The sequence below is a fragment of the Lonchura striata genome, chromosome 1 (genome assembly GCF_050655825.1).
Source record: "Lonchura striata isolate lonStrDom1 chromosome 1, ASM5065582v1, whole genome shotgun sequence".
NCBI lineage: Eukaryota > Metazoa > Chordata > Aves > Passeriformes > Estrildidae > Lonchura > Lonchura striata.
In genome coordinates this window covers 47,446,258-47,472,098 of record NC_140703.1, presented here as the reverse complement: position 1 = coordinate 47,472,098, position 25,841 = coordinate 47,446,258, and the positions used below count along the sequence as shown (strand labels likewise).

The window sequence follows — 25,841 nt, the reverse complement described above, 5'->3', positions numbered from 1 at the left end:
TACTGCCTGGGTTCTGAGATTATGGGGAAGGGCTGTGATTTATTGAGTTCATTAGCTACTAAAAAACAAACTTTGTAAATAATAAAACACAATAATCTGTGTTTTATTATTCTACTCTCTAGATTCAAACTACTGTATGAAATAACTTCACAAAATGCAATGGACATTTCTCCTAAGTGTGGATAAAAAAAATTATTTCTTTTTTTTACACTGTTGATATTTCAAGATGACTACGGAAAGTACACAGACAAACATGGTAGAAATGAAAAACAAAACATAAGATTAGAAAACAGAAATACAAAAAAAGTAAAGAATTTAAATTGTTTACATTCCAGAATCATCCTGAAGCAAAATATACTTTCCTCCACAGAATCTTCTGCCTCTAAGCAAGTGCAGCATTTGGTATTGTTATAGCAATTAAAGCACAGATCTACTCACATAATGAATAGGTTTTACATTAGATTTCTGTTTTCAAAAGCACATAGCTGTGTAATTCAGAGAAAAGATGTAACTAATATTCTACTTTTGTCTGAAAGGAAGTCCTATTTTTCATACCACAGTACAAAATATAATTATCTAATGAAGATGATTCATATACTGAAGCTTCCAGAAAAGACACACCTCCTCACCTTCAAAATTAAGCAACAGGAAAAGTAAACAAACTGAAAAGGCATCCATGAAGGCTACACACTTATTTTTCTTTGTATTTCCATTCTGATTATTTAGTAGAGTCTAACCGTCTTTTAAATTTGGAATTTGCATTGATTAGACAGTTACCACTAAAATGAAATTGTTCCTGTAGAAATGAAAGTACAGCCCGCAGACTTAGGAAAAGTAGGATCTACTTAAAATAATTCATGCCAAAATAGCAATTGATCTTGCTTTTTACGTTCCATGATTCCACTTCACAAAAGACTATTATCTAAGAAGATGGGTAGACTGTTGATAAATGCATCTTTTCTACATTAAGATTGAGAAGGTTTAATAATAATTAAGAGCTTTTGAAAGGTAGCTGCCAGAAACATTCCTAAAATCAAAGCTTTATTGTGACTGTTACTGCACTATTGTAAAGAATAAAATGCAACACTGTCCAAGGAGCTGGACACAGCAAGTACCTCAAGTCCCTTGTAAAGAATCTGGATTTTAGCAATTGCATCTGAAGTGTAGGTGATGACATAGAAGTATTTTGCTGATTTCTCTGGGGAAGATATTGCTTTTGCCACCTCTCATTTGTAAAAGTAGTATTTGCTTGTTTGACATTCAAATAAAATATACTAGCTAATGTTTATAAGTGGGATTTGGATTCATTAAAGTTGCATTTTTCTATATTTACCTGGTTAATATATTATTATAACTTATGAAATAATAATATTGAAGTAAAATGTACTGTACAAAAATAATATATTATCATGCAAAAAAAGGAGGTATTTTTGCTGAGTTGCCAAATACTTGGCTTTAGGTTGCCTCTGGATTATATTCAGCAGCTATAAGAGCTTAGAAACAGGCTGCATTTTGGTCCTTTTATTATTTCCACACTTAAATTAAAATAAAAATGGCTTAAGGCATTGAGACTTCCAAAATGAAGCAAGAGGGGTGAGCATACAGCTAACAAAGAATACTCTGTTTAACAAAAAGAAAAGGACAAAAATAAAGGAAAAGGGAATCAGCATGATTTTTTTTTTTTCTATTCCTAGAGTGTGTCATGTGTGTTTACTATGGAAATTATTGTTTAATATGGGTCTCTGTTTCATGAAGGAATCAATACATGACATTTCTAATGATATAAGACTTATTACTGAATCTGCTAAGAGACAGGAATATTGATGTACAAAAACTATTTAAATTGAGATTATCTGAAATTAAAAGGTTAAAGTGCAGGATGCTGAACTACATGCATATTTTACCTTTACAGGACATGTATCTGCTGATAGGGCTGTTCCTGATAGTTTAATTTAGTTGCTTATTTTTATGACTCAATGTAAATACAAATGATATTACCAGAGTGATTTGGGCTAAAAAGAGAGCAGCATTATGGAACTCTTTGGGATGTAAACACAGCAGAACAAGTAGAGTATGATGCACAACTAACTGAGCATGAAAAAAAACATTCTGATACAGATTTAACAAATATTTTTCTCTTATGCCCTTTGGAATGTAGTATTTTTGAGAATTATTTAATATTCTGAAAATTCAGACTTTGCTGCATCTTCTAGATTTATATATCCTGTTCTGCTTCCATCACCATCATCACCTCAGTGATAAGCAAAACACCTTATTTTCAAATGCATAAAAATTACCACATTTTGTTGAAGTCCATGTTGCTGTAGCTACTACTTCAGAATCTGATCTAATGATGAGGTTGTTTGCACACAATAATTACATCTTAGCCCCTAAACCATTGCATGTGGTTTCTCTTAGAAAGTTTTCTACAAATTTATGGTTATAATTTAATTAAGTCTGTTTTCCATAGCTGTTTCTTTTTATTCTTCTTTTGTTATTTGGAAAGTAAATATTCAGACATTTTGAAAAATAAAAGTGAGGGAGAGTAAAGGGAAGGGTGAGAAGGTCATGGAGGGGGAAGTTAAAGTAGAGGGAGAAGAAAATTAGAGGGAGGAAGGCAACAGGATTGGAGGAGAACAAGAGAGGGAAGGAAAACAAAAGAAAAAAAAAAACAAAAGAGGAAAAAAAGTAAATAAATAAGAAATTTTAGCTCAGATGATGGATAATTTGAGTAGGAAGCTGTGAGAGATTTTTCCAGGATAGTAAGATGCTCAATGTGATGAGTGGAGTTCTTCAATCAGTAACAATGCCAGCTGCACTACTAAATATTCACTTGGAACAGACATTCTGAAGTGGGCAAGTCAGTGTGGAATGCTAAACAATCCTACAGCTGCTTTCTGCCTTTCTTTTGCATTAAAATTATACTTTTTTGAGAGGAAATTTATATTTCATATGCCAGTGTTTTTCTATCATGAATGAAGCCATTTTTATTTTCTGTGGCAAGGTAAAGGGCTAAAAGTCTTTCAGTATATTTCCTTTCTCTACTAAGAGAATCAGTTATGACTGGAAAGTATTGCACTGCAGGCATTTTTTGTCAGTTACTGAGAGTTTCATTTTTATTTATATGATGTTTTACTTTTTGCCCACTTCAGATGCTTTGCCTGACACCTAACACCAGCTCCAAGAGATATTTATCAAATTGGCAACTGGTAGAAAGAAGACACTGGTTTTATTATCCTTGTCTTCTCTCTTGCTCAGACCTGCCATAAGGCCCATGCATCAGTATCCTCAACCTTGTGAAGAATTTTGGAGGTTTGACTACTACTGGACACTTGAATAAATTTCTGTCAATTGTTAATTGCTTGCTGGTGTTTAGAAAATACTTTGTGACCTGGAAATCCAAATATTATCAGTGACATTGATGTCACTTAACAAACCACCTAGGTATCTGATTCAGTCATCTAAACATGGTTTCTCAGCTCATCTGAGATAGCCTAAAACTAATTTTTCATAAAGACACAGATCTCCTTTAGAACCTGTGTCCAATACGTCAGCCCCATGCACGTATTCTGCAAAGACAACATATTTCATAACAGTGGGTATGTTGCTTTGATGGGAGTAACTACAAAAATATATTTTTATCTGAGGATCCTTTCTGTGTAGAATATACATTCTTTCAATAAATTATATTAATGAAAAGTAAGAAATACATCTTAAAATGTGCATGTCTATATACATGTAGAAGATTTTTAATGCATATAGGGCTAACAGGGCTTGGAGAAGAGATTTTCTCTTTTGAGCAATGCTGCAAAAATAAAAACCCTGTGTATTTTATGGAAAATCAAGTACTGATGTCAGTAAGCCCCAGAAGTGTGATTTTACTAGCAGTTGCACAAATAAAAGCATAGCTGTTTGCAACTCATAGATGCGGGATGCACTTCAGTAAAATCAAATAAATGGAGGAAAGTACAAATGTTTTCTTTTTAAGAAGGGCCAGTCATGAAGATTTAGCACAATATGTAGGAACTGAAATATGTTAATTTCTGTTTTTTTCAGCAATAATAATTAGAAAATATCATTGCTGTTATTAAATTTTAGAATGCTCTTCCTTTTTCAGTATCTTACACATGCAGAAAGCTTCCTAGGGTCATGCCACCCAAAGAGTGCCATCAAAATTCAAGGAGATGTCAGCATCAGATTAGCATCCCCTAAACTGGTGCACAAATTGAAGTGTGCTGCTGTTTGTGCCTTAGTACCCTGGCTCCAGACCATTCCTGTGGCAGCAGCAATGTGGGATCAAAGGACAGTATTAAGGTCAAGTTTTATGGATTTGATAAATGTTTATCTTTTTAGGAAAACTTTTTTTTAGGAGAATCTACTTCTGGTGATAATGCTGGTGTTCCTGCTGCTGGTCACTGCTGGTGATAATGCTGGTGTTCCTCATATATAAATTATATAACTATTTCTGGAATGCAGTTTTATTACTAAAAGCATTAAATACTCCCATTTGATGCATACAGTAATCTTAACATAGTTTCAGTGCTTGGAATTCCTCTGGGGTGGGTTTTACCTGTGAGAGAAATCCTACTTTAATAGTTGCCATAATTTGTTTTCCTTATATTTTGATTATTGCTTTAATAAGAGTGAAAAGGGAAATAATAATCAAATTATATTTTGACAGATGTGTCAGACAAAAGATATCTTCAATGGTGTACCTTTAGAGCTGAGACATTTTCCAGATGACAGAAGAAAGCAAACAGCACCACAGGTTGTACTGTACCTGCTTTTTAGTTGAGCAGTAAACTACAGCATCCAGCATTTGTCTGACCCAATTACTTTTGAATGGACTTAATTACAGTAAATAACCATAAATAACCAAAAATAAATATCTAGAGAGTTTCATACATATACATTGCCAGAACTTACATATGAATTTGTATTTGCTGCATCATTTCTACAAACATGGATGCTAGAAATGCAGTATGTGAAAATGGTCGTGGGAATTGCTGGATGTCTTTAGACAGAAGGCAAGCACAAGGCAGACATTGTCTATGTAGCTCTGGTCAGATCTTTTGTAGCTACAAGATGGATAAATTTGCTTTCATTTTCTTCTAAAACATTTTGCTTTTTTGCATTTGAGGACAAAACCATTAAATGTATTAAGCCAAATAATTTTATTAGTTTTGGAATTCTGCTGTGCATCAGCCTATGCTACAGGAAAAGGTCTACTTTTGCACAAGCAGGTAATGCAAACCAACAGAAAGTAATTTTTTAAAGTAAAACAAGTGAAAATGGTGACCAAGCATCCTCACACAGATATTCCAACATTTTGTTTCTTTGGGCCAGCTGTAGCAATTCTAAGCACTGCAGCATTTAATGCATTCTGAAAAGCTGAACATGATGCCCCAAAACTTGCTCCGGATCCAAGAAATACACTATGTAGATGGAATAACAAATGGCAGAGTGTGAAGGGCTCTACTATGAACCCCGACTTTCCTTCTGGTGTTGTGTGCACCAGGAGCAGTGGTATGACCACAGTAGGTGCCGATCCCTCAGCATCAGATTTTGCTCTTGATTTTGGGGCTGCATATTTCTCCCTTCCCTCCCAACTACAGCTACAGATACTCCATGGTACACTCCCACACTGTGACACAAAGTAGTATTGTTCCCTTCTCCCAAGGCCCTGGCAGTTGCCATTGGAATGACACCTATACCCATTTCACAAGTCTTGCGATCCTTGCTTTTCAGTGTAACTCAGAGAACAAATCCCATTCAAGCTGGGAATACCCTTTGCCACAATTTTTGTGGCCCCTGTTTGAGCTACATATATTATATAACCCTGTAAAAGCAAAGAAAAATCAGGAAATGCTGCAGATATGTAAACCTGTTAGGAGAGAAATAAAAGCCTTTTTTATCCAGTACCAATGTGGAGACCAGGGCTCTGACAGCACAACAAAGCAGATCAGTTTGCTGCACTCCTGGTGGATCCATCTAGTTTGATACCTCTGGCACTTAGCGGCATTATGCTGTAGCCTGCACATCCCACTGTGCTAACAAGATAGAAACCTGTTAGTGATTCTTCCCGATCCTTATTAGGGCAATAAAGGTGTCAGGTGATGTATGCTGTGGTTGAATGACCATCTGTTCAGGGGTAAACAAGTCACTTGAACGCTGGAACAAACATCGAGAAGCTTCTCTGTTGTTATGGCTTCTGCAGTAAACGCTGCCACACAAAATGCAGCCACTATTTCAGACATTTCAAGATAACAGGCTGGCAACTGCTTTAGATATCCTGAATTTACCTGCATAGAATCACATCCTGAAGCAATTGCGTGTTTTGTAAGAGAACTGCTGCTGATTTCACTGGACAAATTCCTTCACAGATGGCACATACTTAGCTACATTTATGCAGTTGATTGCCCCAGGATAGTTTTTGTGCCAGAGCTCTTGCTCCCTGAGGATGTGTTTTTATTTTAGTGTCTTTAATTTTCTGGGTAGTTCTTGAAAACTGGTGTTTCTTGCTCTCAGACCAGAAGCTTGGAGAACTCACTAGACTCCATGGTGTTCCTTGAAAACTGGAAAATATAAGGGCTGTTATTAAATGCTCTGGATTATTATGACAGCATTTTTTTTATACATTTGAAACAAACAGAATACAGCTTTCCTGTTTTTATAAAACTCAGTGGGTTCACATTTTTTTCTCAGTAAAATTTCAAAAGCACTCAAAATTTTATTGGACTTTCACAGATGTACGTTAAATAATTATTGGTAATAAAAAAGAATGCATTTAGGTAGAAGATGATAAATTACATCTAATTCTGCTCTTTTATATAATGTGAAGGACATTCCACAGAAGAAAATAATTTCAAATTGAGCAATCAAAATGTTCCATTCCATTTTGAAAGGGAACACACTGACATTGAAATGCTCCACTTAAAGAAATTATCAAAATAGTTATTTATCCGAAGACACATTTGGCACAAGTCACTGTTTTCAAGCCCCTTTGTAATTTTCCTTTTTGACTTTAATTTTAGTCACAGACTACTCATTTTAAATGTAAAACTTATCTTTAATATGAGTATGCTGGACATGAAGTTTGTCCAAGTAGATAAAGATTTTCTGCTTTCCTAGACTATGTTTTGTCTCAGTACCTTTCTCTTGCCCGACAGGGACAAACCACTGCATTTAATCTGGACTCAGATGGAGTATTTATTATTCATGACAGTATAGCATTGCTGGGATTCATGGTAGGGCAGAATTATGGTTTGACTGTCCATATTCCCACATCATCCTCTCTCCCTCCCTCCAAAACTCATTGTTAACTCTGGAACTCATGGGCCTGCTCCTGCAAATGAAGACTGTTCTCAGCCATGCAGGAGACACAATGGGACAACTACTGCCTTGAGTAACCAGTAACTTCAATGATTACTGCAATAACTCCTTTTCACATATACATGTTTAGAACACGTCAATCCTAGTTTCCTATTATAGTATCTTTTCCCGGGGGGGGGGGGGGGGGGGAAATGGGTGGGCAGGAAGTACAAAAGAACTCTTCCTTTTTTAAAGGAAAACATTCTATAAAAGAAATTATGACCTGCTAATAAGGAATTTAAATTATTACTGTAAGACAGGAACTTAGTCATATTCTTTGTAGAAATTGATTGCTGTTACACTTTTTTACACCTGGTTTCCATAGTTTTCTTTGTTTCTTTCCCACCTGAATGCATTTCCACTCTCTAAGTAATGACAAAGCATGTTATTTTGAGGCTTGGAACTTGTTCCATCTGTACTATTCCTTTCCCAGTTCCTGTTCTGCTTCACCATCTTTTCAGCTTGCACTATAACTTCATGAATGCAGTCCTCACAAATTCCTCTAGTTCCTTAAGGCTGATGCATCTTGAAAGTCAGAATGAAGCTGCAGCTTGAAGCAGCCAATGCTGACAGAGGGTCTTTTTAACTGCAAGAACCACTGTTGGCACACAGTTTGTGGTAATTGGGAGTGGGGCTGCGGTCGAGCTTCATCCCTAACGGGCTACAGCTGTGAAAAGCAGGTAAGCAGTATTGAAAGCAATGAGACTTGGAGTGCCCAGGTGCACTGACCAGTCATGAAAGGGAACAGGGGACACATAGGTTCAATGCATGAACAATGAGGGGTATAAAAGGTTGGGCTACAGAAGAAGAAGGGCTGATGCTTGAAGCCTTCTAAAGTGGTATGCTATTGCTCTGTTTGGGTTGGTGCTTTCTGAGATTGTGTGGTGATACTCAATGTATTGTGACTGTCTCAACTGCAACATATGCTATGACACACTACAATCTCCTCTTTCACTTTGTGTTGTTGCTACTTCCTTTGTCTCTTTCAACAACTCACTTTTTTCCTTTCTTATAGCAATTATACTCTTATTTGTTATGTGTTTTCATGAACACTGTGGTTTAGATATCCCTCTTTTCTTTGCTGCCCCTCTTGTCTTCTGTGCATTATTTTCAGGTGCTAGAGTACTAGATACTGAAACATCTATCTTTGTAGGTAAAATTGAAATACATCTGCTCCCTGCCTCCCTTTTACTTCTGAAATGGTATGGAAATAAATAAAGGGGAAAAGACAGTGGCCTTTACATCATTTGCATTTTATCCTGCTTTTTTTTCTCTCTGCTATCAAAAGCCTAGAGTCTGGGGTGCATTAAGCACAGCATGCCCTGCTGGGCAAAGGAGGTGATTGTCCTACTCTGCTCTAAGGCAACCTAAGTTTGAATATTGTGTGCAGTTTATATGAGAAAGACATTAAGCTATTAGCATCCAAAGGAGGGCGTCGAGGAAGGTAAAGGGTCTGGAGGGGAAGACTTATGAGGAGCAGCAGAGGCCACTTGGTGTGTTCAGCCTGGAGGAGACTGAGGGGAGACCTCACCACAGTCTACAGCTTCCTCATGAGAAGAGGAAGGCACACATCTCTTCTCCCTGGTGATGAGTGACAGGACTCAAAAATGGCATAAAGCTGAGTCGAAGGAGGTTTAGACTGGATAGCAGGAAAAGGTATTTCACCCAGAAGCCCTGGAACAAGCTCCTCATGGGAGTGGTCACAGCACCAGGCTATCTGAGTTCAAAAAGCATTTGGACAAGACTCGGGCACATGGTGTGGCACTTTTGGTATCTGGCAGAGAGTCAGGAATTAGAATACACTGAGTTGGAAGGCACTTATGTGGATGACCAAGTCCATGATTCTATGACTCAGAAGCTATAACCTTTGGAGACTAGGAAAATGTAAATCCTCATTTTAATTCTAAAAGCAAAGATGAAAGTTTGTTTGTTTGTTTTTTTTTTTTTTAATTCAGTGTGCCTGTCTTTTAAGATAACTAAGCTTTTCAAGTATTAGCTTCATCTGTGACTACTTCTTTCCTATCTTTTCCATCTTATGCTCTCTGTAGCTGTTTTTGTCTGCCTCAGTGGTAGTAGATAGATAAGAGAAATAAGGATGACTATACAAGCTGAGAACTTCCAGGTTCTTGTTTGGAAAAAAACAGTAAGTTTCATTTTTTATGGTGATGCACCACATGTTTCTTCATTCTGAATGATTCTTCATTCCCAAATAATCTTTCTACTGACAATGCACACTAAAGCGTAACAGCTAGACATACTAGGACTGATACATTATAAGTAAAGTATCATGAATTGACAAAATGCTGAACAGTAGCAGTCCATGATGAGGCGCCTACAAGCATTTCTGAAGAGTACAGGAGCTTCCACTAAGTTAATGTCTGTTTTAATCTTGCAGTGACAGAAAAGTGAGCTAAATCTTTACCTTTGTAAATCTGTTATATTACGAATATGGCTGTAACATTTCACTTTTCTGCAGCAGTTGTGATGCTTGTCTACTCTGATATGTGATGAATCCATTGAAATTCAAGTTAATCAGGGAATAAGGCAAGGTGAAGCAAGCAACATTTTTGAGTTTTGTTTATTAATTTGTTTGTTGGGGTTTTTCTGCATCAGTTCAAGACTACAGTGTTCTTTTAAATATAGAGCCTTATCCCAACTATTGAACAAAAAGCAAAAGGCAACATTATCCACTGCAACAAAATCATGGGCAACAATGAAGAATTTACAGTGAGGTGCAATATTGCACTGCAGATTATATAAATTATAGGTGCTGTTAATTCTATGTGACATTCACTCAGTACTGTGATAAACAGCTAACAACTTTACATCTGCTGTTCTCAAACACATAAAAATTTTGATTTCATATCCAGTTTCAAATGTTTTAGGTTAGTAGGGGGTTGACCCAGGCTGGATGTCAACTACCTACTGAAGTCACTCTATCACTCCCCTTTGCAACAGGACAGGGGAGGGAAAATGTAACAAAAGCTTCATGGTTTGAGATAAGATCCATGAGAGATCATTCACCAAATACCATCACAGGCAAAACAGACTTGAATTGGGGATAATAATTAAATTTATTGCTAACAAAATCAAAGCAGGATAACGAGAAGTAAAATAAATTTTAAAAACACCTTCTGCTCACCCCTCTCTCCTTTCTAAGCTCTACCTCCTCCCCCAGTGCACAGAGAGAAGAGAAATGGGAGTTTTGGTTGGCTCATCACAGGTTGCTCCTGCTTCTGCCCAGGGAGAAGTCCTTCACCTGCCCTAGTGTGGAGTCCTTCGCAGCACAGACAGTCCTCCATGGATTTCTTCAACTGAAGTCCATCCCATGGGCAACAGTTCTTCACAAACTTCTGCAATGTGGTCACTCTTCCAGGGATGCACTCCTTCAAGGACAGGCTGCTCCAGTGTGGGTTCCTTATTTGATCACAAGTCCTACCAGGAAACCTGCTGCAGTTTGAGTTTCTCTCTCCATAGGTCTTCAGGTCCCTGCCAGGAGCCTTCTCAATTTCCCCCAGGTTCACAGCCCTCTGTCAGACATCCATTTGCTCTGGCATGAGTCTCCACCAAGGGCTACAAGTGGATTTCTGCTTTCCCATGAACCTCCATGGACTGCAGGGAACAGCTGATTTACCATGGTCTGCTTTAGCACATGGAGCATCTCTTCACTGTTCCTCTCAGGGCTTTGTCTCACATATTCGCACTCCACTCTTCTCTGGACACAATTACAACCGCACAATATTTTTTTTTTTTATAAATATGTTATTAAAAAAGTGGTTTCCACCATTTGTGGTTGCCCAGCCTTGGCCAGTAGTATGTCCATTCCAGAGTCTTCTGTCAAGCTTCTTAGAGAAGTTGCCCTGTAATCTCCCTACTACCAAAACCTGGTCATGCAAACCCAAAATTCAACCGATGTTCAAAATGGTGCTACATAAAATGTATGCTATCAGGCTAATTATACTTAGTCTTTCAACAAGAATTTCTACAATAGAACTTTAAACCAAATATTCAGATATTGTTGCTGCACAGTAGTTATTGCCTAGAAATTATTTTTATGGGAATAATGGTCCCTACGGCTCTCCTGAACTGAACACTATGGGCTTGTTGTAAGCCTCTGGCATGACATAGAATTTACACCTTACTATTCAATCCCCACAATGGATTCCATCAGTTGCATCCTGTATCCCACAGTTAGTTTCCTCAGTTACAACCTGAAATCTTTTTCTGTTTCTCAATGACATATAAGCTGTGATACCTATTTTTAACACCAATTTGTTTCTAATTCCTTCACATAATTTTTACTCTTATGGTATGGCAGTTGCATAGTCTACTCCATAAAAAATGCTTGAAAGCATTATTATAACACATACATATTTTTGTTACTTTTTCTGTAGAAAGCTGTAGACATTTTTGTTATTTCTCATCCATCTACTAAAATTAGAATAATATACTTGCTAGCATGTTAAAATAACTGTGAAAAGTAGATTGAGTTGTCATGCAGTTTGGTCTTTCAGTTGTTCATGAACCATTGGTGTGATTAAGGCAGGTGTATCCAAACAGTGAGTCAGAAAAGTCCAAAGATTTCCATATAGTCTTTTATGAACTGATTTAAAGAAGGTTAAGTGCATGAAATCACAAAACATAAGGTATATTTCTCATGTATTCTTGCACCTTTACTCTTCTTTGCAAAGTGTGCTGTCAGTATTTGCATATGCACAGTCATCCTTTGCCTAATCACAACTCATCTAAATATATATATGCACATGTGTATATATATATATGTATATGAACCTGTGGGGTAAAGTAGCTAAGATAGAATCAGCATGATTTTATTTTAGACAGTGAGAAATAAGAACAAAACAAAACCCAAATTCCCTCCACCCCCATCTTACCAGTATCATCTTCACTCCTGACTCATCTACCTCCACCCTGAGCACTTTGGCAAGGACTGGGAATGGGGGTTATGATCACATCACACTTTTTTTTTGCTGCTTCTTCCTCTTCACATCCTTACTCTGCTCCAGAATGGCATCCCACCTATGGGAGACAGTTCTCCACAAACTTTGCCAACATAAATCCTTCCCACACTATGTCATTCTTCATGAAGCATGCCAACATGTGTTCTTTCCATGGGGTAGAGTCCTTCAGGAACAGACTGTTCCAATGTGAGTTCTCACTGGGCTCCCAGGTCCTAAATGAAAAGGTGCTCTGGTGTGAGATCTCCATGGGATCACTTTTTCCTTTGGGCACACACATCTGCTCCCGTGTGTGATCGTCCATGGGCTGCAGATGAGTATCTGCTCCACCATGGACCTCCATGGGTGGCAGGTGAAGTGCCTGCCTCATCATGGGCTGCTCCACGAGCTGCAGGGGAGTATCTGCTCTAACTGTTGTAGCATCTCTTCCCAAACTTCTTCCCTGATCTTGGGGTTAGCAGAACTATTTCAAATTTTATCACTCCTCTCCCCTGCTTTTTACCCTTCCTAAATATACTGTCCCAGCACTATACCAGCACTGTAGATGGGCTTATCTTTTCCCAGCAGTGGTGCTGTCTTGGAGTCAGATGGACTTCCCTGACATGGAAGCAGCTTCTGATGTCTTTTCACAAAATTCACTCTTGTAGCCTCTGCAATACCAAAAACCTTGCCATGGAAATTATATATATTTAGCAAAAATAGTTTCCTACGCCTAAGTCAAAATAACATCATAGCACCAACAAAGAGTGACTAGTTGCACTCATTTTACCCTTTGCCTCTTCATCATTATTGCACACAAGCACAGAAAAACCCAATTATTCTGTCATTGGCAATGGCTGATCCACACTGTTCCTGTTACCTCTCTCAATTACTGTCCTCCTCTCAAATTTTCAAGTGTCCCACCTCAGTCACCAAAAAGTGACTATGGTGGGCTGATCTTGGATCGCCACCCAGATGTCCACAAATCCACTTTATGACTCCCCTCCTCTGCAGGACAGGAGAAAAAAGAAAAAAAAAAAAAAAAAAAAAAAGGAAAACTTGTGCATAAAAATAAAGCAGTTGATGCCCAGTCACTTCTTAGGAAGTAAGTCCTCAGGATCTGCAGCAGTGGCTTTTGAATATGAACAGCTTAATTACAAACACCTCCTTCCTCCTCTTTTCACTTAGCTTTTCTTTCAGAAAACATCACCTGCCATGGAATAAGCTTTTTAGCCAGTTTGGGTCAGCAGTCTTGGGTATGGCTTCTCCCTAGCTCTTGCTCACCCCCAGCCTCTTGGCAGGGGTGAGGAGTGACAGGAGAGATCATCTTGACGCTGTATGAGCTGTGCTCATACAAGCATTGCTGTGGGGAAAGCTAATTCCATCCCAGCCCTACCCGGTGTGCCAGCCTTGAAGTTATAGCAAAAAGAATTTCTTATGTAAACAGTTGTCTAGTCTTCCTATTCAGATGAGACATTACTCTGAAAAAGAATTGAAGCTGGGATGAAAGAAGCTAAAAAGAAAATTATCTGTGCCGTTGCTATTATGGCATTTGACAAGGAGAGTGGAATCTTCTGTATTTATCGGAATCTGTATATAATCCTTATATTGTGTAAAAAATTGAACAAAATTCACATAAAATATAGCATAAACCCACCAGTTTTCTGGTCTTGTGCCAATAATGGCTGTAAGGCCTCAAAACCTCACTTGAACAAGCCTCTTAAAAAGGCTTATGGTTTTTTATGTACACTGAGTTAGATGAACAGGAGAAATACAGACAAGATATTCTCAAAAGGTCAAAACAACACAAAACTTTACTGGCAACTTCAGAACATTACAGAACCTTGGCAAAAGTTTAGAGCAACATTCATTCACCGTAAAGAATTTTACAAAGCATTAATTTGGCACACCGGACTTAGCAAACTTCAAGCCATCAAGTCCAATTTTATGTTTCCCAAAACTCTGAGAAGAGGGAATTAGAAGAAAGAGAGAAAAGATATAGTGAAGAACAAGCACAAATACCACTCCTGGTTCCAATGTTTTACTGACAGAAATTCCATGAGGAGGTGAGATGAAGACCTGTTCACTTCATGCTTTGGCTTAAGTAACCCTTTGGCTTCCAGAGGTGCTGCCCCTAGGTGGGACTTGTGGTCATTTGGGCACTCAGGAGCTGAGGTAGGGGCTCCAGAGGCAGGTGTGGAGTATTGCCTCCGGTGTGCCAGGGATTGGTGGCCACTACAGGGATGGGGTACAGGCCTGGGTAGCTGGGGTGTGCAGAACAGAGCACCACCTCACCAGAGCAAGGCCCAACTTGACCTTCCCCCACAAATGCACCCAAAATGTTTTGAGCCAGCAATCCTTAGCCTCTTTTACTAAGTTTCCAAAATAATAAGTTGACTTCATAGCAAATAGTTAATTACTTTAAATATTTGTTAAAATCTTTACAATGTTTAAATCACTTGAGAGGGAACATATTTTTAAGAAATCTACTTCTAACATTAAAATATTCCCTCACATGTTTATATTTCTAGTGCAAAACCACTTGCAATTAGAACAAAAAATTAATAACATGAATTAATGAAGTCACAAGCTTTGATTTCTTGCTCTAGCAGACAAGCCACTTCAGATTTTAGTCTGGTACATCTCAGTGGCAATTCTAATATTACAATCAAGCTCTGTAATGAGCCTTCTTGAGTGAAAGGGAATCAGTTACAGGTCCTTTCTCTGATTAATATTTGAAATACTGATTGGATATGAAGTATTGAGTTTTTAAAAGTACCTACAAGTATTATAGAGATACCTAGCCATTTGTATGATAATAATCTAATCATTCATTCATTTCATCTTACTAATAATATTCCATTTCTCTTCCTTACCTCCTGTTATTGGAATTTTGAGCAGTCTGTATAGAGAATCTGCAAATATATGCTGCAGTTATCTTTTAGAGTCTTTATCACTTTAAAGACACTACCAGTCATAAAAGATTTCTGCACCATCTTTTTTTTTAAATGCAATATCATTATTTTCAGAAATGTATCTTATCATTAAGAAGACACTAATTAAGTGACTTCCCTTCTGGAAGTTTCTCTTCTTCCATCATCTATCTGGTGTGTAAACAATAACTAGCTTCTTCACCATTAAGCTGTTTGATATGGTAATCATGTCTTTGTAGAGCAAAACTTGGTGTTAGACTTTAATGGAATCATGGAAGAAGTATAAATCAGTAACCTTAATTAATTATAAATATTGGGCTATTCATGTCTCCTTCCTGCTTGCACTCAATTATAACTCTGCAGAAATTAATGACCATTTTTCAATTTATTTATTGGTTCCTTTTGATTCATCACTATTATTCTGTTTGCAACAGTCATAGGATTCTCAGCAGTATTTTTAGCTGTGGATTTTCACTGCATGGTAACAAAATGTTGTATGCAAAAGAATTTATCATTACTAGTTTTATGAGGAACATTACTGTTTGTGTGGTGTACGCTTGACTGCAGATTCATAGTCAAATGTCCAGCAAACTGTCACCTCTTATTCTCTTTTAATTTTTAAGTTCTTCACAGTTTCTCTTTAGATTGAATACCAATGCTTCAAATAAAGATACTATATCATTCAGGATTTTTATCTTTATTGTAATAAGTAATTCTTTTTAATTTGTGGGTTTGCATTATTTTTCTGTCTTAGCTTATCTCTCAATTTAGAAAATAACAAGTAAACAAAAAAAACCCTCTTTGTTTTCCTAATTTATTTTCCTAAAATGCAATATGCTAAATAATCCTAAAAAAAGCAGGTATTCCTTTACTATCCCAAGAGATGAATCTTTTAGTTAAATACATCTACATTTATTTTTTTCTTTACAGCCATTTACTTTTTGAGTTCCCTTGACAGCACAACCAAATAATCCTCTTGTGTTTAAAGATTATTCTATTTTTTCAAACCTACATTCCCCAGTTTTGTAATTATATTCAAAATGGTGCACTGTATTTGAAATTATGTTTAATTTAAAAAAAACAGAGAGCTTTACCATGTCATAGCATCCAGCAAAGCAGGTCATTTACATTCATATTGACTGAAAATGTAAAGGATGTTCCTCCCTTCTCAAATTTGAAGTCTTTTTCCTTCCCTTTTTAAGATAACAGAGCAAAATAATGTAGCACACATTATCCAATTCATATGTAATAGTGATTTTGCTTTTCTCTCTGAGAAATAATCAGCAATCAGCTTTCAAGTCTAATTCAAAATGCCCAGGTCATATAATTTTTTCTAATTTGTTTTGTTATTGCTTTGTATATATAAATATATGTCTTCTAATAAATATTTTTAGGAAGGAAATATCTCAGTAAATTTTCCTGCTTGTCTCAGCATTCTTAAGGAACAGTTTTGCCATTAATTTTATCTTTCTGTCATTTTCAGAGTAGAAAATCTGTTAATGATTTCATTTATGATTGCCTGAGTGTTTAGTTCCAGAAAAGTTTAGGTGAAAAACTGGACTTTATATTTTGGTTTTACTTCTATTTGCTTTAGTCACTGCTTTTCAGTTCACAACCTATAATATATTCAGTGATGACTTCCAAATGCAAAAGAAAAGATATTAAAATTGTAAATAGCTACAATATTTATTCTTTTCAGGACATTCAGGCTTTGTATGGTTCACTGTCAAACAGAAGACAATAACATGATAAATGCCTGAAGCAAATATTCCTTTAAGGTAGCCTAAGGCTCTTCTCTACCTGGAAAACCAGTGAATGCCTGAGAGGCAGGAAATATAAAGCTGGTTTTTCATCATTAATGTACTTCAAATTTTCATATTGTCTAACATTGTATGACAAAAGAAAACATGTTTTTACTGTAAAATCCTTTCCCAAATAATTTCAAAATATTATGCATTACTTTTTAGCTCAAAATCACCTATGGTGATGTATAACACTAACTACAACAAATTGAACTAGAATGAGAGATACCATGACAAATGTTACCTAGTTTCACATTAGCAAGACAGCTCTGGCTTCCAAGCACCGAACTTACCTGTGAGGTACAATCAGCAAAATTGCAATTGCTCCTTTATTCAAAGGCACACTGTCTTCAAAATACCAGCTCCTTTTTCTTGAACTACAGGAGGTATCTAACTGCTATTTGCAAGTTAAAAACAGTGGCCTGACTTTGCTCCCTTCCCTCTTTCAACACAGTTTAAAAAAAAGAAAGCTTAATTAAATGCTAATATTAAATGTTAAATGTTAATAAAGTTAATATCAACTCAAACTTTAATTTCCCTAAAAATTATTGCAGTTGTTCAGATGGTGCCTGTCATTCTATAAAAGTTCATTGGAAAATATCATAACAAATCCACTACCATGTGAAAGAAGACCACCAAAAGGATTAGCAGGAAGCATTTTACCTCAAAGAGCAGGGGATCTGCAGATTGGCTTACAGTTTATAAATGAAGTGAAAATAAGAAGGATCCTAGACCAGCTCACATATTTAGTAATAAATAGTACAGTCTGAAAGCATCTATATAGAATGGGAACAAACCAACTCCACCAGCAGATTCATTGTGTTGGGTTGGAAAACCTATTTCTGCCTGTCAAGATTCACAAAAAAAGAAAGCATGTAGATTGTAAATTATGTGGGTCATAAAAGCCCACTGTAATTTTATATGACAGTATAAAAGGAAAGTTCCCTGTCAGACCATCCAGAAGCTACTCTGGCTGCCACACTCCCACCATCTGAGACTCTGGCTGGGACCACAGACCATGGGCAGCTCCAGGGAGATGTCCTACGCACCCCACTGTCACACAGTCAGACCTGGTCTCCATACCGGTTCAACCCTTGGATTTCCACAGCAGAATCTCAGACATCTGGATCCCTAAAATAATTTAATCATGGTTCAATCACAGAATAACAGGCCAAGCTGCTGCCCCTGAGGACAGACCCTGAACAAAGGGCTCCCTAGGCTTTCAAACCCTCACAGTCTGTGCAGGGTACAGTCTGGGGTCTTCCAGCTGAGTGCTCGGCTCCTGCCGTGTCCCTGAGTCCCCGGTCACCTGGCTGGGCCACAGGACCCTGTGCCCTCTGTCCTGCAAAGGGACAGCAGCTCATGGCCTCTTGGCTGGGGCTCCCACACCCTGAGCTCAGCCTGCACCTCAAACTGCAGCTGCACCGTGAGCTACCGGCACTGAATGCATTCCTCAACAGTTGCAAGAAACCTTAATTGAATAATTATGAAACAACATTACCAAAAGCAGAAGGGACGTCTGAATTTCATCCATTTCAGAGTAAAACCACTTTTAACTAAGATTTAATAACACTATATCACAACTGTGAGAGGACAAAAAGGGAAAATCCCTGCCTTCATCACTGTCAGGTAGAGACCAGTTTACATTTGGACATAAGGGGGAGTTCTTTCTACAATCAAGGAGTCTTACCAAATTCAAGATCAGTTATTTCTGATTCAAAATCAAATTTCTTTCCAAGGTAATGAAAATGTGTACTAGTCCAGTTTTTATAGGGATAAATTGAGAAATTATCTAGTAGAACCCAACAGAATGGCTCAGAAACAGGGATTAATGTAATTTAATGAAATACACGATACTGACAAGATACAGAACAATGTAGCCACAGTACAGTGAAAAGCCATACCACTGCAGTTCCAAGTTTGTTCCACATTTCTGAACAGAAAAAGTAAAAAGGGCAGATAGGTTTTGTTTTTGCCAATATTATTTTATCTGGGATATTTCAACATTTTACACATTTTCAGAGGAAAAGATATACCATTATTTGTCCCAGAGGATTACATATATCATTAGTTAATAAACAAGAAAATTGTTTGCTTCTTCTCCATTTCATGCTCCAATTCCTAAAAATTACCTATTCACAGTCCTTCAAGAGAAAAACAAGAGGCTGAGCTTGGAGCCCCTTGCTGCTCTGAGGCTGGACATCTCTGTCTCAAGGACACAACCTTCATCTCTTGTTTAACAAATAAAATAGCAAGCCTGGTTGTGTTAATGTGGACAAGTTGCAGTTTTAAAAAATATCTAGTATTAAAGTATCAATTATCCAGTATTAAAAATAAATTTATTTTTCAAGTTTAGACATATGGTCATTTGATTGTAATCCTCTTCATATTTGCAGCAACCTCATACTGTTGGGCTATTGACTCAATGGTTTGATCTAGTGGCATGATCTCTGTACAAATTTGCATGGTTAGTGGAACTTTCCAGTTCCCCAAAGTATTATCAATACTATGCAACATTATCAGCAGATTTTACAGTATTCTAAAAACAAAACATCTGATTTGGCAGCACAACTCTTCCATGTACTTGGTTGTTGATATCGACTACGCCACCAAAGCTACTTTGAATACTTTAGTTTCTCCTCTCTTAAACAACCTCCCTTTTGAAAAGAACAAGAAACAAGGAAGATGATAACACTTTTTCTGTGCTTCATATCTTTCAAACTGACACACCAGAAGGGTTTTTAAAATTCACAGTAATTAGAACTTTCATTCAAAGTATAGGCCAGTGAAAGCTGAATCAAAATCCAGTTTAACATCTGGGAAAAACAAAAACAAAAACAAAACAAAACAAAACAAAAAAAAACCAACAAAAGAAAAAGCAAACAACCAAAAATTCATAAAAAGAAGCATCAGTCACCAATTGCAAACAACACTTCAAAGCAATAAAATATTCCTTTACTCACAAGAAATTTCCGGACTCTCAGCTGAGAGCAAGGAACTTGTATGAGCTGTTCTATTAAGGAAAAAAAGTGAATGCATTCCAGTTCAGAAGGAAAAATTCTTGTCAAATATAAATACATACCTTGTAAATTGGGAAAATTAATCACAAGGCTAATTTTGCCAATGAGGGAAATTAACAATACTTTAAAAACCTGATTTTTGTTTGTATTGAGTATTATTCCTTGACAATTTGACTTAAATTGAACAGTAATTTTGTGGAAGTGTTTACCTTTCTCCATTATTACAGATGGAATTTATAGTTTTAGCTTAGATGTATAACAGAAATAAAGATAGTCAGAGTGAGTCTGCCATCTCATATATATGACAAGTAGGATCTAATTCAAATCTATAGAAATTATTATAAATTTATTTCTATGTTTATGTTTGTCTGTAAATTTTTGCGCATGTGTATAAAATGTTAGGAGTAGAAACGATACATAAATTAGGAAAAAAAAGCTAAAAATATAGTCATAATTCAATAAACTTTGGACAGTCTGAACTGTGACATAAGACAAAAATCCAAGCAAATGAAAAATAACATTAAAAAGTGAAAGCACTGGATAAAGGAAAATAAAACCCACCAGACTAATGTTCTCAGATCTGCTAATGAAAATATTGAAGGACATAGAAGGAAATGAAGTCAGGTAAAAAGCTCTTTGAAATCTATGAAGTGAAAATGTAAATCAATGAAGCCAAAAGAAGTGATAAGACCTTTATACTTATATTTCAAATTAAAAATAAGATTGTTCTTTAAGATATTAATTAATGAATATACAGATCTTTTAGTTTTGAGGATAAAGTACAAGCAGCAGCTATTGCACTATTAAGCTTTTGGATACCTTATTAAAATTTTATAAATTAAATCTTAGATTCATCATGACAAGCATGTTTTGCTATTTCAATTTTTTTAAGTTTCCACATAATTTAAAAGAATACATAAAATGATCACATCTACTTACGTGACAGGATCTGCTAACCCTGTTTTGCTGAGCCTGAGGGGTAACTGAATGCTTGTCTCATTTTCTCAGAAGAGATTTGGCTGTAGTTCAGCCCAGTCATGACTGTAATGTCACCCACGTTAAGGTTATTTTTGTGCTTTTGCTCACAGCCTATAGGCTTATTCTGGCAGCAAGAGATCTTTGACTAACCCCATTTTATGAGGGAAACTTCTCTGGGCACAAGCCCAAAATATACACCATTACAGCAGTTCCATAGGGAATCCTCAGGAACTTAATGAATCAGCTTTATGACTTCTTTGCACTGAACCATTACAAATTTGCTGTGGAGTATCAGTGAATCTGATCCAAGAATTAATGTTATTGACTGGCTTAGCATGATTATTGGAGAGTTAAGCTTTAACCTAGAATTAAAGAAAGGGATTTTTTTTAAACCAGAATCAGATCCAAACAAGCAAATTTATGATTTACATGCATTCATTCAAACCTTAAAACAGAATTATGTGGAACTTACATGAAATTTCTGTGGTTATAGATATAAAAATAATGTTTTTTTTAGGGGTACATGTCGCTACCTTTGTATTAGAAATGGAATTTGTAAATGTTTTGAGTGTCACCTCCTGCTGACTTCAGTGAGAAATGGAGTTACTCAGTGCCTTAAAAGTATTGGACTTTTGTTTTTTTGCAATGTTAATAAAATTGTCAACTCAGCTTAAAATACCTGCTAAAGTTATAGAACTACTAACTGGTATATTTGTTGAATTTACCTTTGAATGCAAAGAAGTAGTTTACTCCAGCATAATTCTCTGGTCTAATCTACATTGATTAGATTATTATTTCCTTCAATTTTCTATTTTAGAAAAAACAATAAAAAAAAAAAAAAAAAAAAAGGATAATTCCTTTACTTACAAAGCTGAAGTGTCCTTAACATTTGTACTCAAAGCTAATAATGCTGAAAGTCTACTGCATTAGCTGGTTTATTATTTTTCCTGACAGCTTGGAGACAGATCCTTCTAATGTGGTATCAATACATAATGTGATCTTTTTCTGCAGAGGGTCATTCTTATTTGGAAGACACATCATTTTATGATAAATGGCACTCACAGTATTTTAGATAGACATAACTAAAAGGATACATAATGTTCAAGTGTTGGAAGAGGCAGGGGAATCTACCATTTTCAATATAATAGCTTTTTTTTACATACACTTTCTGAGGTTTGTACTCTTTTGTACAAATCCGTGACTTAAAAATTGTTTTAATCTTCTTGTTTTAAAATTATATTCATAAATTATTATATTCACTAAAAAGAAATAATTTTAATGCATCAAGATCACATTAACCTTGACTTTAAAACAATGAAGTAAATTATTTTTGAAGTAGACCTTTTAGCCTTCAGATTCTTCTATTCAACATACTATAATATATTGTTTAATACTGTCACTCAAAAATCAAATAATCCATTCTTTATACTTCTTAGCCTTTGTAGGGGTCAAATCCCTTATTGTATCTGAGTCAAAGACAGACTGCCAAACTTCTTCACAGTATTTTGGAGAAAAGGGAGAAAGAGATTATGCAAGGATTTATACTAAAAGCTTCGTTGAAATAATGAATATAGCACTGAAATAAGAAAACTTCATCCATAAGAATAAGAAAATAAGAAAAATTAATATATTCTGTCAGTCTTGTTGCAGTTTTGGCTTGCTCCATATGGAAAAGAGGTGAAGGATCCAGGGCACAAGAAGTTAAGGTCTGTTTTTCCATTGAGGAATGGAGAGAGTAAAAAAGCAAAAAAAGTAAAAAAAGTGGGGAAAAAAAGGGAAAAGAAAAAAGGAAATAAGGAAAAGGTAAAAAGGCAAAAAAAGGGAAGGGAAGGGAAGGGAAGGGAAGGGAAGGGAAGGGAAGGGAAGGGAAGGGAAGGGAAGGGAAGGGAAGGGAAGGGAAGGGAAGGGAAGGGAAGGGAAGGGAAGGGAAGGGAAGGGAAGGGAAGGGAAGGGAAGGGAAGGGAAGGGAAGGGAAGGGAAGGGAAGGCTCCATTTGAGTATTTAGAGTTTTCCACTATCTAAAGAGAGATTATTCAGAAGACAGCCATACTCTTCTACTCTTATTATAGACTTGCAGAAGAAACCACACAGTCACAAGCTCCAGCATGGAAAATTACAGAAGCAACAATGAAGCTTTACTTAACAATAAGGGTTGCTAAACACTGATACAAGTTGTCCAAAGAATTTATGGAATCTCCATCCTAAGAAATTCTTTGCTTAAAGTCCTGAACAGTTTGACACCAATTTTGAGGGTAGATCTACAAGAGTGAAATGTTGGATTAGGTGACCTTCAGAGATCTATTTCAGATTACATTTTTCTATGATTATGTGAATGGTTGTGTTACAGTGTTTTAAGGACACAAAAAATGTTAGATTTACAAAACTGAAGTCTGCTCTTAATAGTATCTGCCAAGTTGTAGCACTCTATTGGCTTGGCCAATGGTTTTGGTGATCTACAGAGATTTTGCTGGAGTGTGTCACAGAGGCAAACTTTGTTGCACCTGTTTTAAATCAAATCAGGCATTAAAGTAGCTTATTGATTTTTTAATGACATCAGCTGTCAAAGAGTTCAAGATCAATAGCAGCCATACACTGCATACTGCAAAAAATGTCAGTTAAGCCCCTATACAATTTTAAGCACCTTTTTATTACTAATACCAAAACATTCTAATTCCCACATATACCTAGAGTTTCACACTTCATAGGGCATGAAGAAGCACATCCTCCTTTCCTGTGAGCATGAGCTCCCCCACTTATTTACACCTTTTCTGGGAGAGATTGTAGTGCCCTTGCTTTACATCCACCCAGCTCCCTAAACCTGCTAATGCACATGCCTGTGAGACAGAACACAGGCCTAGTGGGAAAGCAAAACAGAACAAAACAGTCAAACAAAAAAAATCATCACAGTATAAAGAATGAGAATCAAACCTAAATGCCCAAAGTTGTCCTCTGATCCTCTGTGGCATACAGCTGACACTCCAAAAGCATGCAAATTCTCTCTGCATCTTGTGTCATGCCTGACAGCACAGCAGGGATGTCTTGGATGTCCTAACCCAGGGCAGTGTATTTAAGTTGCTGAGTCACACACCTGGTGCTTGTCACCATACTCATTCCACAGGCTTCTTTTCTGTATTGTGCTTTGACTAGAATGTGGCCAAGATTCCAGGGTCCATGTGACTAATATATCGTCACAGACATTTAGACAGCTTAATCTGAACTGGAATCCCTACCTAGGTTTCACTAGCAGTGTTCAACTGCTCTGTGGTAAACAAAAGACAAGGGGCTGATATGGGGAGGGATGGCAGGGGAAATGCTGCTTTTGATAGCAGGAGAGAAATAACTGGATAAAAATATCCCATGTTCATTATAGCAGAGAGAATAGAGAGTTGAGCATAGAGGGTCTGATAAAGCGTCATGGGAAAATGGGGTTTATATACACTTTGGACTGGTTTATGCTGTTCTGTACCTTGTGCACAGATGAAACAAAATTCTTTCATTCTAATTTTCAGTGTAAAAAAGAACATTTATGTTTCTTCATTTTACAGACATTAAAAATATAAAAATGAATTATCAGCATAGCAATTCTGTTTAGTTTAAAATCTGTAAATATTAACTTTCAAACAAGCTGTGCTCTGTTTCACTGTGTTTAGTTGAAGCAATTAATCTTATGATAGAAAAAGCAGGTTCAGCAGATGAAGTTTTAACAAATCTGGCTTTTGCAGATCTAAGACCCTGAAGCACCTGCAGCTCCTGCAGCTTGTCCCAGTGTGAAAGGCTTATTAAGCAATATGTTATTATTCCACTGGTCAGATGTATAGAATCACCCTGCCCTCTCTTCAGATCTCTAGGAAAACTTTTGCCTCCAGGGTTTCTTGATTCTATGGGGATTTAAGGACAAAGGTCCTTTAAGACCCAAGGGTCCTACGGTCCTTGGGGATTGAACATTCCTCAGGGGACACAAATGGGTAGTTTTGAGGATGAAGACAGTTTCAAATGCAAGAAATCCGTGAATGAGGATTATGAGAAAATAGAATCTGTGCATTTTTAGCATACTCTGCAATCACATAAAAATCAAAATGATGTACAGAATCTAATGAATCAAAAATATTTTTAAAGCTCTATTGTTATTTCCTCAGCTTGCTAAACCAGCAATCTCAACAGATTTTTAGAGGTTTAAAAACTCTATGCTGAAGCAGCAGATTTATGAATACACAGGAGAAACAGGTGCAAGGGATGTAGGAAGAAAGATGCTGAGACAATATTATGTGAAACTATAGCATTGTATCTAATAATGCATTTTAGTTTAAGTCCTTGCTAAAGGATAAACCTTTATTTTTTTATCTTTATGGATCCTCAAGAAAACTTTTAAGTAAAGTCCATCAGTCTGTTTCCTATGAAATTAAACACAATACAGAAAACATCTTGGATATTGTGGAGAATGTAAAAAGATGTGGAAGGAAAAAGCCATGTGATTTCTAAGACACTTTCTTGTTATTGTGGGTTTTTTAATTCCAAAATTTTATAGGCATGATATTTACCACACAGATTCTTCTCTACACTTAATTCAGAACTGATGTCTGAGTATCTTTAGCATAACCACAGTGCATCATCTGTAAGACCCAGCCTCTTTGCTGTTGAACAGCACATTCTCAGAACAGATGTTCATTTCCAGTTTGCTTATAATCACTACAGAATATAGTTGTATGTTGAGATTTAATGTCTTCTCTACCAGCAAAAAACATAACCCAAGCACTGGAATAGTTTCTTAGTAATCTCGTCAGT

The 25,841-nt window shown here is 36.5% G+C and overlaps 1 long non-coding RNA gene across 1 annotated transcript in view; it reads right to left on the bottom strand.

The window, feature by feature from the left end:
- LOC146768654 (uncharacterized) overlaps positions 1-24,985 on the bottom strand; it is a 31,708-nt gene extending 6,723 nt beyond the window's left edge. Inside the window, exon 1 of the long non-coding RNA XR_014954195.1 lies at positions 21,021-24,985. This is a non-coding gene — a long non-coding RNA (uncharacterized LOC146768654). The remainder of the gene's footprint in view (positions 1-21,020) is intronic.
- Positions 24,986-25,841: the final 856 nt, after the last annotated feature.